An 18,083-nucleotide genomic window follows, 5' to 3' on the forward strand; every position below is an offset into this window, starting at 1 on the left:
AACGTCCAGGCCCCGGACCAGATCCCGTGCTCATCCAAGTTTTTCTTGGGCATGTCCGTCACATCCCCATACCGTCCAAGCCAGGTCATGATGTCATAACAAGAAAGTGACTCGTTACGGGTCAAAACGGTCACCTTCTTGACAGCATTCTGACGGGAAATCGCCTTTACGGCGAAATCCCGCCAGCCGGGCTCGTTTTTTGCCACTTCGTAATTCGACCAGAAGAGTTCGAGACCCTCTGGCCGAACGAAACTGACGTCAAACTCAGACGATCCATAGGGGTGAATCAGGGCAAAGATGTCACTCGCCCTGAATTCCATCTGAAGGAGGAGCTCAACCACTTTAGCGCGAGGTGGGCAATCATCCTCGCCCCTCCAAATCAGACGGACCACATTCCTACGGTTATTGTCCTGCCCGGTTGTCGGGAGGGACCAGACCACCTCCCCATTCCGCTCTCGGAAAGCCCCCAAACCGTGCCTCTCTATCCAGAAAGACAGGTCGACCTCACCCCTTCCCTCTACCTGGATCGACCTGTCACCCCTGCGTAGAGCCTCCAGGAGGCGCTGTTGCAAATGGCCTCCAGGGCCGGACGGAGACGGGGACCCCCCTGAACCCCCGGCAGCGACATTAGCATAGCTCCTAGGAGCAGTCACTGCCGGGGGGGCAGCCGGACCAGTCCCAGAGCCAGAACCACTTACAACACCATTCACACCACAACTCTCCACCTCTTTATTTCCAGCCATACTACTACCACTCCCATCAACATTCAATCCACTGACACTCCCACATACACTCCTCTCACCCACAACACTACTACACCCATCAATATCACATCCTACATTCTTGTCCTGACTAACAAATTCTGGGCTGGCTGGGACTTGTAGTATGGCTGGCTTTAGTAAAGTCCTTTGTGCTGGCTTAGCCGCTGCTGGGGTCGACGCCGATGGTTTCTCCTTCATGACTGATATCATATCTTGATTCTGGGGCTGCCCCACCGGGCGCACCCCAGCTCCTTCCACAGCGCCAGCACCTGCTTCACCCAACTTCACAGGCTCTGTGGATAATCCCGGCGCCCGGACACTCCCCCCCCTCACAGGGGAGTGCCCCGCAGTGCCGGTAATGCCCACAGTACTCGGGGAACCGCCCCCCGAGCACACAGGGGCATAACTCGCGCTGCCCACCATGAGCCCATCCTGCCCCTCCCTACCGGCAGGATGGGTGGGCTTCACATCTATTGCGTCTGCAGCTTTTACTGACGCCATGCTGTACCCCCCATGCTGGCTCCGTTCCACCACAGAAATGGAGTCTGGCAGTCTGGGGGGCCCAGCAGCCTGAACCAGCTTTGCAGCTGGCCCAGACTGCTGGAAAGGAACAAACACGTACTTCACTGATTCTTGTGTCTTTTGCTTTTTCCTCTTAACTGCCACATCATCACAGAGATCATCACCAAAGGTGAAATGCTGGAGGTGGGCTGGGGACTCCTGCATGACTATCGCCCTTAGCAATCCCCCAGCCTCACTCTCCACATCATCCTCCTCGCTCTCACTTGAAGGAAGAGCCACCTGGGCCGGTTCAATATAGCTGTCCTGGGTGGCCTGGGTGTCACAGGGAGCAGCCACAGGCACAGCGTCTTCCTCCACATTCTCATCCTTTTCCTCATTACCACCATCCTCACTTTCTTCACCGCCACTACTCTCCCCATCATCCACCTCCACCTTACCTGGGGATTTCGTGGCGGCAAACCGGTCTTCATTAATCAGCTTTTCCTGGAAAAGACCGCTTCCCTCCAGGATCTCGTCTCTCCTCTCCTCCAGCTTCACAATCTCGCTTTTCAGCGCTGTGATCCTCTTTCTTAGCTCTGGCCTGTTCTTTTTGGACCCCGTGCTCACCAGATTCTGAGCCACACGTAGATCCTCCCTGGCCATCCTCAGCTCCTTACCACACTGGTCATATTCCGCAAAGCGTGCGGCCATGCGGGAGCAGTATGTATCGCTCGACTCCTTGGGCCCTCTCTCTGCCCACATCTCCACTTTTTTCCTCCTCGCCTTGCTTCCTCCAGATCTCTGGTTGGCACCCGTCGCCGTGGAAGCAGAGCCTGCATTGCTGCAGACTCTGCCAGATTTTCTTCCTCCGGCCGGAACAATGGCTGTTGCAGTTTTCTCTCCACCCCCCGCCAGCCTGGAAGAACGGGGAGTGGAGGCTCGAGATTTCCGGGGCTCCATGCAGGGGAGGCTCTCCCCAGGAGTCTGCCACCCTCCTGGGAAAAGCAGTTAGAACACCTGCCTCTGTAGTTCTCTTGGAAGTCCTGGAGAGCTCAAACAGGGACACACCCGCACACTTCTCACACTGAACAGCTGTGTTTCACAGGATGTGCTCTCTGCTGACACCTCTGTCCATGTCAGGAACTGTCCAGAGTAGGAGCAAATCCCCATAGCAAACCTTTTCTGTTCTGGACAGCTCCTAGCATGGACAGAGGTGTCAGCAGAGAGAACTGTGGTCAGACAGAAAGGAAATTAAAAAAGAAAAGAACTTCCTCTGTAGTATACGGCAGCTGATTAGTACTAAAAGGATTAGGATTTTTAAATAGAAGTAATTTACGAATCTGTTTAATTTTCTGGCACCAGTTGATTTAAAAAAAATTTATTTTTCTCCTGAGTACCCCTTTAATGGGGTACTTTGCTGCTAGACATCTTATCCCCTATTCAAATGATAGAGGATAAGATGTCTGATCGTGGGGGTCCTGCTGCTGGGGCCCCCGTTCTGACGGCAGTGGTCGCAGCCACACCCCCTTGAGCCATCACATCACACACCTTCGTTCATGTCTATGGGAGGAGGCGTGACGGCAGATATGCCCCCTCCTATAGACATGAATGAAGGGGGTGTGGTGTGATGTCACAAGGGGCGTGGCTGTGATGTCACGATTATAGCCGCCCGCTCCAAACTTTCTGAACCAAATGTTCAGAAAGCTGAGCCACAGGAGTACCCCTTTAAGGAGTTAAAGTCTATGGCTCTGCAGCGGGCATGCTGGAAGTTGTAGTTCTACAGCAATAATAGGTGCTCCTCACCACGGCATGATGCCTGCTATTCAGCATTGATGACAATGCCAATGACGTTTGCCACATCGGGGGCTCTCTGCTGAATGATGTTTGAGCTTGTTAAGATAACTTTGTGTATTCACGGGGCTTCATGCATTGAAAAACCATCAGGTGAATATTTTATACTTGTTTTTATACTAATTTTCCCCTTATTTAATAGTTTGTCATTTACAGAAACAATGGCGAATGATTGCAATGATGTACCATTTTAAGAGCTCGTTTTATTTTACTCTCTGTAACATCATGGCCTCAATCTCTCTTGCCCTCGTAATCCTTTTCTTCTTCTCAGTTTTTGGTTCTGCCAAGTGAGTTATTGATTTCCACATCAAATAACCGGCTAAACCTAATAGATTTTGTCTGCAGCATTGAGATACAAGGGTCGCACTTGTTGTGTTGTTGATTCCCTAATTAATATCCTACAGGTTCCCTTGTAATATGCAGTAAGAGATAAATGAGGACAGGCATCCTATTAACACAGGTGTCCCTGGGAAGGAGAGGCAGGCAGAGGTTATGTAGGATAAACTGCTCCATTTCTAAAAGAGAAGACTTAAAGGGGTATTCCAGGAAAAAAAACTTTTTTTTATATATCAACTGGCTCCAGAAAGTTAAATAGATTTGTAAATTGCTTCTATTAAAAAAAAATCTTAATCCTTTCAGTACATATGACATTCTGAAGTTGAGTTGTTCTTTTCTGTCTAAGTCCTCTCTGATGACACGTGTCTCGGGAACCGCCCAGTTTAGAAGAAAATCCCCGTAGCAAACCTCTTCTAAACTGGGCGGTTCTCGAGACACGTGTCATCAGAGAGCACTTAGACAGAAAAGAACAACTCAACTTCAGAAGCTCATAAGTACTGAAAGGATTAAGATTTTTTTTATTAGAAGTAATATACAAATCTGTTTAACTTTCTGGAGCCAGTTGATATATAAAAAAAAGTTTTTTTTTCCTGGATAACCCCTTTAAGGGAGTGTGGGATAAAAAAAAAAAAAAAAGTCACTCTTGTTTATGGGATGAATCTGATATTGCAGCTTATCCCCGTCTACTAAACAGAATAACCTGCAACACCAGACACAGCCTGTTGACAAGTGTTTAGTGTTTAATGTCTTTAGAAAAATACTTGTTGCTCCATGTTGCAAAGACATATTACAAGTTTTGATCCCTCAGAGTCTCACTCCTGAGACCAATTGCAATTGCTAGTAAGGCTGGGTTCACATATGTCTGACATTTGTCATAGGTGGACTTTAGATCTTGAGGTAATGGGCATTGTTAAGGATCAATGTGGATGAGGCCTTAAAATGTGCTTTACTGCTGCTGTATACTGCTGAGTGTCGACACAAGAAATATACACCAGACAAAAAGTTGGTATAAAACTCTTTCTCAGAAAGAAACTCAGAGTTCCAAAGTGTTCTCAGAGAGTTCCCAGAGAGAGTTCTGTTAAATATACGGAAGTACAATGGTTTTTACATTTGACAAAAAGGGGAGGTTAGTTATCACGTCAAAATCATCATGTTGTATTTTGATTGGTTATTTGAGTTTTATGTCTGTCTACATTAGCATATTAAACATTCATTTATTTATTGGCCGCAGTTCACCATCCCCCTATTCTACTAGAAAATCCCAGATCTCTCTGTCCTTCTACACAGTCTATATCTTCCTCAAATGTTTTGTCTTTTGACTTCTCATCTTGGTCCTTCTGGCGTCATCCCAAGGTTTCCATCTTAGTCACGAGCAGATGGCAAGCTGATCTATAGGTTAAGGGTAGGTAACAAATATCTTTTTGCAGCATTAGCAATGGCATATAAGTATACAAGTATTAATATATATTGATCGGCAGTCAGAATCATTTTAATCAGTTGTCATCAGTTGTATGGCATCCGGTGTCCGGATGGACGGCAGATCTGTCCTACTTTCTGTACAATTCTGCATAGACTCATACAGGGAGAAGGTTGAATTTGATTGACAGTCGGGGAGTGAGCAGAGCACTAACCTAAACTTCCCCGGCTTATAACTAGAAATTGCAGCTTCTGAGACCAGAGTGCGATCAAAACCTTTGACATGAGTGGGCAACATGTCCAAAGTTTTTCTAATGTGATACAATTATAAATCAATTGTAGTTAAGCTTAGGGAAGGGGAAAAAGTGTTGCCAGTAGAAGCAATGTAATATAATGTAATACAGAATATAATATAATAAAAGCAGTTGACATGCATTTAAATAATATTTGTGAAAACTCTTGTGATCACCAGCAGAAATGTTAAAGGGGTTATCCAACATAACGGGGACTTTCCTAATTACCTGTCAGCCAGTTATGGACATGCAAACAATGGATCTGTGCTTGTGTTAGTGGTAAATGGTCATGTCGTGTCCTAGCTATTTCCTGTTTCTGTGCCCTCCCTTCAACTACAATCTACAGTATCCCTTGTTTCTAGGTGAGAAGTGACTTATCTCCCTCCCAGACATTAACCACCCCACCCATTTCAGCACAGCTAGGCTCCCTTCCATGTTTGCTGTGCTTGAAACTACAATTCCCTGCAGCCCTGTGGAGAATGATTTCCTTCCCACCCACTCAATGAAGCACAGACTTGCTTCCTTTTACCTGACTATTGATGTAATGTCTTGGGCAGCACTGCAACCCGTAAAAAGGCCCAAGACAACACTCATTTTGTATGCTGCAAAAAATGAACCTCTGGGGCAAAGATCACCAGAATTTCTAGACCAGCCATCGGACACAGGTACAGACACTATATTAATAACTACACTAACTTTACAGCCCCTGTGGCATTGTAATTCCTCTTCAATGCCTTTAGGGATATGGATTTGTCCCACCACCAAACCACCCAAAAAAAATTCTCTCCTAAGCACTCTTTAAATATGTTTAAGATATTTTCTTCTTTTCTTCATTTATATGAGAGACCATAGAGGAGCGTGCAGGAGTTGCAGTAGTACAGGACATACATTCAGTTAACGGCAATTGTCAGCAATGTTATGGTATTGACTGACACGCACATATGTTCATTTAGCAGACACGTTTTTTGCCAACAGTGTTATTGTTTTAATTGGCACAGTATGTCTACAGACAATTTATTATAGCACTGTGTTCAAAAGCTGTTTTTGTAAGTACAGCCTGCAATTTTGATTGGTTTAACCCAGGTATTTCTAGTGTAACTGTATATTCTAAAAATAGAGTAGATAGACAGATAGACATGAAATAGATAGATATATATGAGATAGATAGATAGATATGAGATAGACAGATATATATGAGACAGATAGAAGGATAGATATGAGATAGATAGATAGATAGATAGACATGAAATAGATATATATGAGATAGATAGATAGATAGATATGAGATAGATATGAAATATATATATACATATATATATATATATATGTATATATATATATATATATATATATATATATATATATATATGAGATAGATATGATATATATATATGTATATATATATATATATATATATATATATATATATGTGTGAGATAGATAGATTGATAGATTGATAGATAGATAGATCGATGAATAGATAAATATGAGATTATAGATAGATAGATAGGAGATAGATAGATAGATAAATAGATATGAGATAGATAAATAGACATGAGATAGATATGAGATAGATAGATATGAGATAGATAGACATGAAATAGATTGATAGATAGACATGAAATAGATAGATACATATGAGATAGATATGAGATAGACAGATATATATGAGACAGATAGAAGGATAGATATGAGATAGATAGACATGAAATAGATATATATGAGATAGATAGATAGATAGATAGATAAATATGAGATAGATATGAAATATATATATATATATATATATATATATATATATATATATATATGAGATAGATATGATATGTATATATATATATATATATATATATATATATATATATGTGAGATAGATTGATAGATTGATAGATAGATAGATAGATAGATAGATAGATCGATGAATAGATAAATATGAGATTATAGATAGATAGATAGATAGATAGATAGATAGGAGATAGATAGATATTAGATAGATAGATAAATAGATATGAGATAGAAAAATAGACATGAGATAGATATGAGATAGATAGATAGATATGAGATAGATAGACATGAAATAGATTGATAGATAGACATGAAATAGATAGATACATATGAGATAGATATGAGATAGATGGATAAATAGATAGATAGATAGATAGATAGATAGATAGATACGGTAGATCAAGATAGGAGCAGCACGTCTCAAAATATTCTTGAGCAGTTGAAGGATGGTGGTTAGCCAGTCCAAAGTAAATATCCAAGATAAATGCAGCACATCGGATAAAGTCAGGTGAAGTGGTGGTTTACTCCTTAAAGGGGTTATCCAGGAATTTTTTTTATATATATATATATATATCAACTGGCTCCAGAAAGTTAAACAGATTTGTAAATTATCAGTTCACACAAAAGAAGCGTGGCCGGGCACCCTCCCTCAGTATCGTGCTGGTAGGACGGAGTACACTGGTCTGTGGCAGCAGATCAGGAAATCCTCAGTCGGGTAATCCCCAAACAAACAACTGTGTGCGGTCGTGCTAACACGTGCAGAGCAGTCCAATGGTAATACCAATACAGGTGAGAAGTGAAGAAAAAACGGAGCACAGACCTTTAGTTGCTGACGATCAGGAACTTCTTTATTGAAGTCTCGGGGACACCATGTGCTGGGGGAGCAGGACGCCGAACTGTCCGGCGTCCTGCTCCCCCAGCACATGGTGTCCCCAAGACTTCAATAAAGAAGTTCCTGATCATCAGCAACTAAAGGTCTGTGCTCCGTTTTTTCTTCACTTCTCACCTGTATTGAGATTTGTAAATTACTTCTATTAAAAAAATTGTAATCCTTTCAGTACTTATGAGCTTCTGAAGTTGAGAAGAAAATCCCCATAGCAAACCTCTTCTAAACTGGGCGGTTCCCGAGACACGTGTCATCAGAGAGCACTTTATATATATGTATATATATAAAAAAAAGTTTTTTTCCTGGATAACCCCTTTAATTCTTGAAAGAGAGGCTACTGAAACTGTATATTTGTACACCTTAGAATAAACCACCACTTAACTTGACTTCATCCTGTGTGCTGTATTTATCTTGGATATATAGATAGATAGCTATATATATATATATATATATATATATATATATATATATATATATATATATAGAGAGAGAGAGAGAGAGAGAGAGAGAGATGATAGATAGATAGATAGATAGATAGATACGAGATAGATAGATAGAAATGAGATAGATTTATAGATAGATATGAGATAGATAGATTTGAGATAGATAGATAGATATGAGATAGATAGATACTACAAGTGGAGTCCTAACCCAGGCACCCGTATAGCGTGCACCTATTACGAATTAATAGCAAGGCTGTGCTGTTCTTCTTGGGATATAGATAGATAGATATGAGATAGATAGATGGATAGATACAGGCCCGTCGCTACCGGACCGGCAAACCAAGCAATTGCTTGGGGCCCCGAGTTGGCTGGGGGGCCCCGAGCAGAGCCGGTGCTTGCCCATCCTGTAGCGACAGGGCACTTTGGGAGGCCCGCACATTTCAATTAAATTACCTTTGTAGGGCGCGGGCCCCTTAAGAAACAAACCGGCACCGGACAGGTCAGGGGCTGATGGGAGTAGAGCCGTCACATGCCCCGCGCAGGCACGCACGTCTACGCCAATCACCTGACCTGTCCCTGCCTACGTCCCCACGCGAACCTCCAGCATCCTCCGTGCAGTGACAGGAGCAGCAGCAGACTCACGCCGCTGCAACGATCCGCGGCAGGGTAAGTAAACTGGCGCGGGGGGTGGGGTGGGTTGGATTGTATGGTGGTTAGGAGACTGCAATGGTGATGGGAGGTGTGTGTGTGTATGTGTGTGGTGTGGGGGGTGGTGTTATGGGGGTCATGAGAGATGCAGGGGGGGTGTTATGGGGGTCATGAGAGATGCAGGGGGGTGTTATAGGGGTCATTAGAGATGCAGGGGGGTGTTATGGGGGTGATGAGAGATGCAGGGGGGTGTTATGGGGTGATGAGAGATGCAGGGGGGGTGTTATGGGGGTGATGAGAGATGCAGGGGGGGTGTTATGGGGGTCATGAGAGATGCAGGGGGGTGTTATGGGGTCATGCGAGATGCAGGGGGTGTTATTTGGGTCATGAGAGATGCAGGGGGGTGTTATGGGGGTCATGAGAGATGCAGGGGGTGTTATGGGGGTCATGAGAGATGCAGGGGGGTGTTATGGGGTCATGAGAGATGCAGGGGGGTGTTATGGGGGTCATGAGAGATGCAGTGGGGGTGTTATGTGGGTCATGAGAGATGCAGGGGGGTGTTATGGGGGTCATGACAGATGCAGGGGTGGGTGTTATAGGGGTGATGAGAGATGCAGGGGGGTGTTATGGGGGTCATGAGAGATGCAGGGGGGTGTTATGGGGGTCATGAGAGATGCAGGGGGTGTTATGGGGGTCATGAGAGATGCAGGGAGGTGTTATGGGGGTCATGAGAGATGCAGTGGGGGTGTTATGCGGGTCATGAGAGATGCAGGGGGGTGTTATGGGGGTCATGAGAGATGCAGGGGGGTGTTATGGGGGTCATGACAGATGCAGGGGGTGTTATAGGGGTGATGAGAGATGCAGGGGGGGTGTTATGGGGTGATGAAAGGTGCAGGGGGGTGTTATGGGGGTCATGACAGATGCAGGGCGGTGTTATAGGGGTGATGAGAGATGCAGGGGGGTGTTATGGTGGTGATGAGAGATGCAGGGGGGGTGTTATGGGGGTGATGAGAGGTGCAGGGGTGTTATGGGGTGATGAGAGGTGCAGGGGGGTGTTATGGGGGTGATGAGAGGTGCAGGGGGGTGTTATGTGGGTGATGAGAGATGCAGGGGGGTGTTATGGGGGTGATGAGAGATGCAGGGGGGGTGTTATGGGGGTGATGAGAGATGCAGGGGGGGTGTTATGGGGGTCATGAGAGATGCAGGGGGGTGTTATGGGGGTCATGAGAGATGCAGGGGGGTGTTATAGGGGTCATTAGAGATGCAGGGGGGTGTTATGGGGGTGATGAGAGATGCAGGGGGGTGTTATGGGGGTGATGAGAGATGCAGGGGGGGTGTTATGGGGGTGATGAGAGATGCACGGGGGGTGTTATGGGGGTCATGAGAGATGCAGGGGGGTGTTATGGGGGTCATGCGAGATGCAGGGGGGTGTTATTTGGGTCATGAGAGATGCAGGGGGGTGTTATGGGGGTCATGAGAGATGCAGGGGGTGTTATGGGGGTCATGAGAGATGCAGGGGGGTGTTATGGGGTCATGAGAGATGCAAGGGGGTGTTATGGGGGTCATGAGAGATGCAGTGGGGGTGTTATGCGGGTCATGAGAGATGCAGGGGGGTGTTATGGGGGTCATGAGAGATGCAGGGGGGGTGTTATGGGGGTGATGAGAGATGCAGGGGGGGTGTTATGGGGGTGATGAGAGGTGCAGGGGTGTTATGGGGTGATGAGAGGTGCAGGGGGGTGTTATGGGGGTGATGAGAGGTGCAGGGGAGTGTTATGGGGGTGATGAGAGGTGCAGGGGGTGTTATGGGGTGATGAGAGGTGCAGGGGGGTGTTATGGGGGTGATGAGAGGTGCAGGGGGGGTGTTATGGGGGTCATGAGAGATGCAGAGGGGGTGTTATGGGGGTGATGGGGTGTTTGTAACTGGATTGAACACTGGCTCATGGATCGTACCCAGAGAGTGGTGGTCAATGATTCGTACTCTGATTGGTCCCCGGTAATTAGTGGTGTACCCCAAGGTTCAGTACTGGGCCCGCTGTTGTTTAATTTATTTATCAATAATATAGAGGATGGTATTAACAGCTCTGTTTCTATCTTTGCAGATGACACCAAGCTTTGTAGCACGGTACAGTCTATAGAGGATGTGCATAAGTTACAAGATGACTTGGATAGACTAAGTGTCTGGACATCCACTTGGCAAATGAGGTTCAATGTGGATAAATGTAAAGTTATGCATCTGGGTACTAATAACATGCATGCATCATATGTCTTAGGGGGGATTAAACTGGCAGAGTCACTGGTAGAGAAGGATCTGGGTGTACTTGTAGATCACAGACTACAGAATAGCATGCAATGTCAGACTGCTGCTTCCAAAGCCAGCAGGATATTGTCGTGTATAAAAAGAGGCATGGACTCAAGGGACAGGGACATAATACTCCCCCTTTATAAAGCATTGGTACGGCCTCACCTGGAATATGCTGTTCAGTTTTGGTCACCAGTCCATAAAAGGGACACTGTGGAGCTGGAAAGGGTGCAGAGATGAGCGACTAAACTAATATGGGGAATGGAACATCTTAGCTATGAGGAGCGATTAAAGGAGTTACAATTGTTTAGTCTTGAGAAGAGACATTTAACCCGATAACGACCACCGACGAGTATAGACGTCCAGGTTGGCGGCCGTTCCCGCACCTGGACGTCTATACTCGTCCATTATTCTCGTGGGTGCTGCCCAGTGCACCCACGAGATCGCGGCAGGAACTCGGCTGTATCACACAGCCGGGACCCTGCTGCACTGCCAGGACCGAAGTAAACTTCGGTCCTGGCAGTTTTAACCCTTACAGCCGCGGTCGGAAGTGACCGCGGGCTGTAAGTGTTATGACAGAGGGAGGGAGCCCCCTTTGTCACTCCTGCAGCACCCCGCATCGCGATCGCGGGGTGCTGTGTGTGGCCGCGGCTGGCCGGGACCTGCCGCACTGCCGGGAGGGAAGTTCACTTCACTCCCGACATTTTAACCCTTACAGCCGCGGTCAGAAGTGACCGCGCGCTGTAAGGAGTTCTGACAGAGGGAGGGGGCTCCCTCTGTCTCTCCTGCAGCACAACGGAGCATCGCGGGGTGCTGCTGCATACCTGGGCAGCCGGGGGTCCTACAAAGACCCCCAGGTCTGCCCTGGGTATTGCCTGAAAGGACGTGCCAGAGGCACGTCCTAATATGCTGCCTGCTAGTGAAAACTGGCAGGCAGCATATAACTGCAATGCTTTGGAATACTAAGTATTCCAAAGCATTAAAAAGTGTAAAAATAAATAAATAAATAGAATAAAAGTGTAAAACTAAATAAAAATGTAATAAAAGTGTAAAAAAAAAAAAATTTGATAAAAAAAAAAAAATATATATATATATATATATATATATATATATATATATATATATATATATATAGCAAAAAGATAAAGGCAGCACCTCAGTCGTCCAGAGTAGGAGAAGAAAATGAAAAAGGAGATGGGGTGCACGCATTCCTGGAACCTGGGTCCACTGGTTCCTCAATCCAGAAAAGTAAAGATAATGCAGCACTCCACAATAATGCATAAGGTGGTATTTATTCCAGCATGTGCAAAGACAACGTTTCACCAGTCTCTCACTGGCTTTCTCTTGAGGTGATCGGTGGGGGGGTCTCAGCAGTCAGACCCCCACCCAAATAAATGGCCCTGGGGGGGTCTAGACAGGGGGTATGGGTAGGGAATACTGCTGAACCTAATGTGGGGGAACACTGCCTACCTAATGTGGAGGGAACACTGCTGCACCTAATGTGGGGGGAACACTGCTGCACCTAATGTGCGTCGTATCGACGTTCGCTCACGTTGAGCTCCCAGAATTCAAGGGCCGGCGTTACTATGTCCTGACGCCGGCTCTAGAGAGTGATGTGCGTGAACATCAAGGGGGGGGGGGGGTGCTCCATGTCCATTTTGCTTGGAGCCCCCAAATTCCTTCAAACGGCCCTAGATAGATAGATGAATAGATACATATGAGATATAGATAGATCGATAGATAATATGAGATAGATATATATATATGAGATAGATAGATAGATAGATAGATATGAGATAGATATGAGATAGATAGGTAGATAGATAGATATGAGATAGTTATGAGATAGATAGATAGATTGATAGATATGAGATAGATCTGAGATAGATACATAGATAGATATGAGATAGATATATAGATGATAGATAGATACTTAGAGAGATGAATAGATAAATATGAGATATAGATAGAAGGATAATATGAGATAGATAGATATGAGATAGATAGATGGATATGAGATAGAAATGAGATACATAGATAGATAGATAGATATGAGATAGATAGATAGATAGATAGATAGATATATAGAAATGAGATAGATAAATAGAAATGAGATAGATAGATAGATATATACTGCTAACAGAGCTGTGCATATAATGTAGAGAAGTATCATAACTATAATTGTTGATATACAGGAGGACATGATCCAAGAGATCTCCAGCAGACTAGGTGAGGGATACCCTAGCTGTCCCTGGTGGCATATCGCTTCCTCAAACTCTCTATTAGCACAGCGTCCCCTCCCCAGGCACATGTTTTCCAAAAAGCTTTTAGCGTCTTCTTTGTGGGCTCCTTGTTATCTGTGTCTCCTATTTGCTAAACTTGATTGACATTGCTTTTAGCCAATCAGAGGTTTTATTATTATAAAGACATTTGTTACAAAATTTATATTATATCTTTTGTTTATTAAACATGAAAAAAGAATCAATTTTGTTAAAGGGCTAGCTGCAATATAAGTATGATTATTATTATTATTTAATCATTTAGTGATATAACTACAGTTGACAGATGATAAGGAAGATATTAACGATAACCTTTAACATATGGTAATGTAAATGGTGTGAAGATAGTTTGGCAGGGTTGAAATTATTTTATATGCATTGCTTGGTATTCATGCATTTAAGTGCTGACCTTTCTATATTTGCATATGCAGTAAATTTATGAAAATCTGTATAGATAAAATCTACATATTGATTCAAAAATATGATTTCTCATAGTGTCAGCCCAGGGGTTATTAATCTCATAACAGTTAGGCGAGTCATAACATAGAAAAATACCCTATTTTATTATTCCCATCAAATGCCAACTTTGATTCTGGCTTTTTTTCTACAGCCCTGAGTTGAAAATGTTTTATTATTTTTACAATGATTTTGAAAAATCTCTGCAGACTCATCCCAAATGCAGATTTTACTTAGAAAATCGGGTTGTAAGTCTATGTTGCTTTCTTACCCGATTTCTTTTTTCCCCTGGTATTTATTATTATGTCGCATCCTGTTTGTCGCATGTGCGTCTTTTTGGCTTGGTTTCCAACTCCTCTGAGTTGTCGGGAAAAAATCCACAACAATTCAACAAATTTTGGTTGGAAAGCTTTATAAATACGTGGGAAAGCTCAGAAATGTCGCCCCTTTTTTGGGGTTGGGAGAATCCAAATCGGGTCCGTCGGGAAAAAATGTTGCATCGTGTCGCAGACTGGCGCACGATGTCTGCGACATGTCGCAGACAAAGATGCGACAAAAAAAAAAACACAAAACAAGTCGGATTTAGAATAATAAATGAGGGCCATTATTTTCTAATAATAGCCTATGCTATATAAGCAATACTTCTTTAAAAAATATATAGCTTGTCCCAAAAAAAAACAAGTCCACAAAAAAAAAATATTTTTTGGGCTATTCCTCTATTCTGTGTAATGGCAGCAGGAAAAGGCATAGGGGGTTGCCATGGCCAGCAGACAAACTCTGGGCAGGGCTGGGTCGCCAATCTACATTCAGGGATTGGGTTAAGATGTCAGTGCTTGTAATCCTCTTTTGCTTTTTGGCTCCTTACCTGTCACTGTTTAACTTTTGCTTGGTGTTTTTAAATACTCTGGCTTCAAACTCTGGATTAAATTCAGATTTTTCTAGTTGCTTGCTGTACTGGTCTATCTGTGTTCTTCTAGTTCTGCAACATATAACCTCCAAACAGCTAGGTCAATAAAAAAAAATTTAAAAAATAATCTTATGGCTCTTGGAAGGAAATTATGGAAAAAAAAAAAAAAAACTAAAATACAGTCAGAAAAATGTATGCTTTGGAAAGGAGTAAATTAGGGATAAGTGAATCTCCTGAAATTCATTTTGATAGCATTTGAATATACACTGCTCAAAAAAAGGGAACACTAAGATAACACATCCTAGATCTGAATGAATGAACTAATCGTATGAAATACTTTCGTCTTTACATAGTAGAATGTGCTGACAACAAAATCACACAAAAACTATCAATGGAAATCAAATTTATCAACCCATGGAGGTCTGGATATGGAGTCACACTCAAAATCAAAGTGGAAAACCACACTACAGGCTGATCCAACTTTGATGTAATGTCCTTAAAACAAGTCAAAATGTGGCTCAGTAGTGTGTGTGGCCTCCACGTGCCCATATGACCTCCCTACAGCGCCTAGGCATGCTCCTGATGAGGTGGCGGATGGTCTCCTGAGGGATCTCCTCCCAGACCTGGACTAAAGCATCCGCCAACTCCTGAACAGTCTGTGGTGCAATGTGGCATTGGTGGATGGAGCGAGACATGATGTCCCAGATGTGTTCAATCGGATTCCGGTCTGGGGAATGGGTGGGCTAGTCCATAGCATCAATGCCTTCCTCTTGCAGGAACTGCTGACACACTCCAGCCACATGAGGTCTAGCATTGTCTTGCATTAGGAGGAACTCAGGGCCAACCACACCAGCATATGGTCTCAGAAAGGGTCTGAGGATCTCATCTTGGTACCTAATGACAGTCAGGCTACCTCTGGCAAGCACATGGAGGGCTCTACTGCTACCTCTGGCTAGCACATGGAGGGCTGTGCGGCCCCCCAAAGAAATGCCACCCCACAGCATTACTGACCCACCGCCAACTGGTTATGCTGGAGGATGTTGCAGGCAGCAGAATGTTCTCCACGCACACAGAGCAACAGTGGCGAATTTTCCAATTTTGGTGTTCTCTGGCAAATGCCAAACGTCCTGCACGGTGTTGGGCTGTAAGCACAACCCCCACCTGTGGATGTCGGGCCCTCATACCAACCTCATGGAGTCTGTTTCTGACCGTTTGAGTGGACACATGCACATTTGTGGCCTGCTGGAGGTCATTTTGCAGGGCTCTGGCTGTGCTCCTCCTGCTCCTCCTTGCACAAAGTTGGAGGTAGCAGTCCTGCTGCTGGGTTGTTGCCCTCCTATGGCCTCCTCCATGTCTCCTGATGTACTGGCCTGTCTCCTGGTAGCACCCCCATGATTTGGACACTACGCTGACAGACACAGCAAACCTTCTTGCCACAGCTCGCATTGATGTGCCATCCTGGATGAGCTGCACTACCTGAGCCACTTGTGTGGGTTGTAGACTCCGTCTCATTCTACCACTAGAATGAAAGCACCGACAGCATTCAAAGTGACCAAAACATCAGCCAGGAAGCATAGGAACTGAGAAGTGATCTGTGGTCACCACCTGAAGAGCCCCTCCTTTATTGAGGGTGTCTTGCTAATTGCCTTGCTTATAATTTTCACCTGTTGTCTGTTCCATTTGCACTACAGCATGTGAAAATGATTGTCAGTGTTGCTTCCTGAGTGCACAGTGTGATTTCACAGAAGTGTGATTGACTTACATTGTGTTGTTTAAACCCTTAAAGACCCAGCCCATTTTCACCTTAAGGACCCGGGCATTTTTTTCACATCTGACCACTGTCATTTTAACCCCTTAAGGACGCAGGACGTAAATGTACGTCCTGGTGAGGTGGTACTTAACGCACCAGGACGTACATTTACGTCCTAAGCATAATCGCTCCGATGCCCGTGTCATGCGCGGCTGATCCCGGCTGCTGATCGCAGCCAGGGACCCGCCGGCAATGGCCGACGCCCGCGATCTCGCGGGCGTCTGCCATTAACCCCTCAGGTGCCGGGATCAATACAGATCCCGGCATCTGCGGGAGTTCGCGATTTAAATGAACGATCGGATCGCCCGCAGCGCTGCTGCGGGGATCCGATCATTCAGAACACCGGACGGAGGTCCCCTCTCCTTCCTCCGTCCGCCTCCCGGCGTCTCCTGCTCTGGTCTGTGATCGAGCAGACCAGAGCAGGAGATGACCGATAATACTGATCTGTTCTATGTCCTATACATAGAACAGATCAGTATTAGCAATCATGGTATTGCTATGAATAGTCCCCTATGGGGACTATTCAAGTGTAAAAAAAAATGTAAAAAAATGTAAAAGTAAAAGTAAAAAAAAAGTTAAAAATCCCCTCCCCCAATAAAAAAGTAAAACGTCCGTTTTTTCCTATTTTACCCCCAAAAAGCGTAAAAAACATTTTTTATAGACATATTTGGTATCGCCGCGTGCGTAAATGTCCGAACTATTAAAATAAAATGTTAATGATCCCGTACGGTGAACGGCGTGAACGAAAAAAAAAATAAACTCCAAAATTCCTACTTTTTTAATACATTTTATTAAAAAAAAAATTATAAAAAATGTATTAAAAGTTTTTTTACATGCAAATGTGGTATCAAAAAAAAGTACAGATCATGGCGCAAAAAATGAGTCCCCATACCGCCACTTATACGGAAAAATAAAAAAGTTAGAGGTCATCAAAATAAAGGGATTATAAACGTACTAATTTGGTTAAAAAGTTTGTGATTTTTTTTAAGCGCAACAATAATATAAAAATATATAATAATGGGTATCATTTTAATCGTATTGACCCTCAGAATAAAGAACACACATCATTTTTACCATAAATTGTACGGCGTGAAAACAAAACCTTCCAAAATTAGCAAAATTGCGTTTTTCGTTTTAATTTCCCCACAAAAATAGTGTTTTTTGGTTGCGCCATACATTTTATGATATAATGAGTGATTTCATTACAAAGAACAACTGGTCGCGCAAAAAACAAGCCCTCATACTAGTCTGTGGATGAAAATATAAAAGAGTTATGATTTTTAGAAGGCGAGGAGGAAAAAATGAAAACGTAAAAATTAAATTGTCTGAGTCCTGAAGGCCAAAGTCGTTAAGGGGTTAAGTATTAATAATTCTGGGATGCTTTTACTTTTCATTCTGATTCCGAGAATCAT

The sequence above is a fragment of the Hyla sarda genome, chromosome 4 (assembly GCF_029499605.1).
Source record: "Hyla sarda isolate aHylSar1 chromosome 4, aHylSar1.hap1, whole genome shotgun sequence".
In the NCBI taxonomy this organism is placed as follows: Eukaryota; Metazoa; Chordata; class Amphibia; order Anura; family Hylidae; genus Hyla; species Hyla sarda.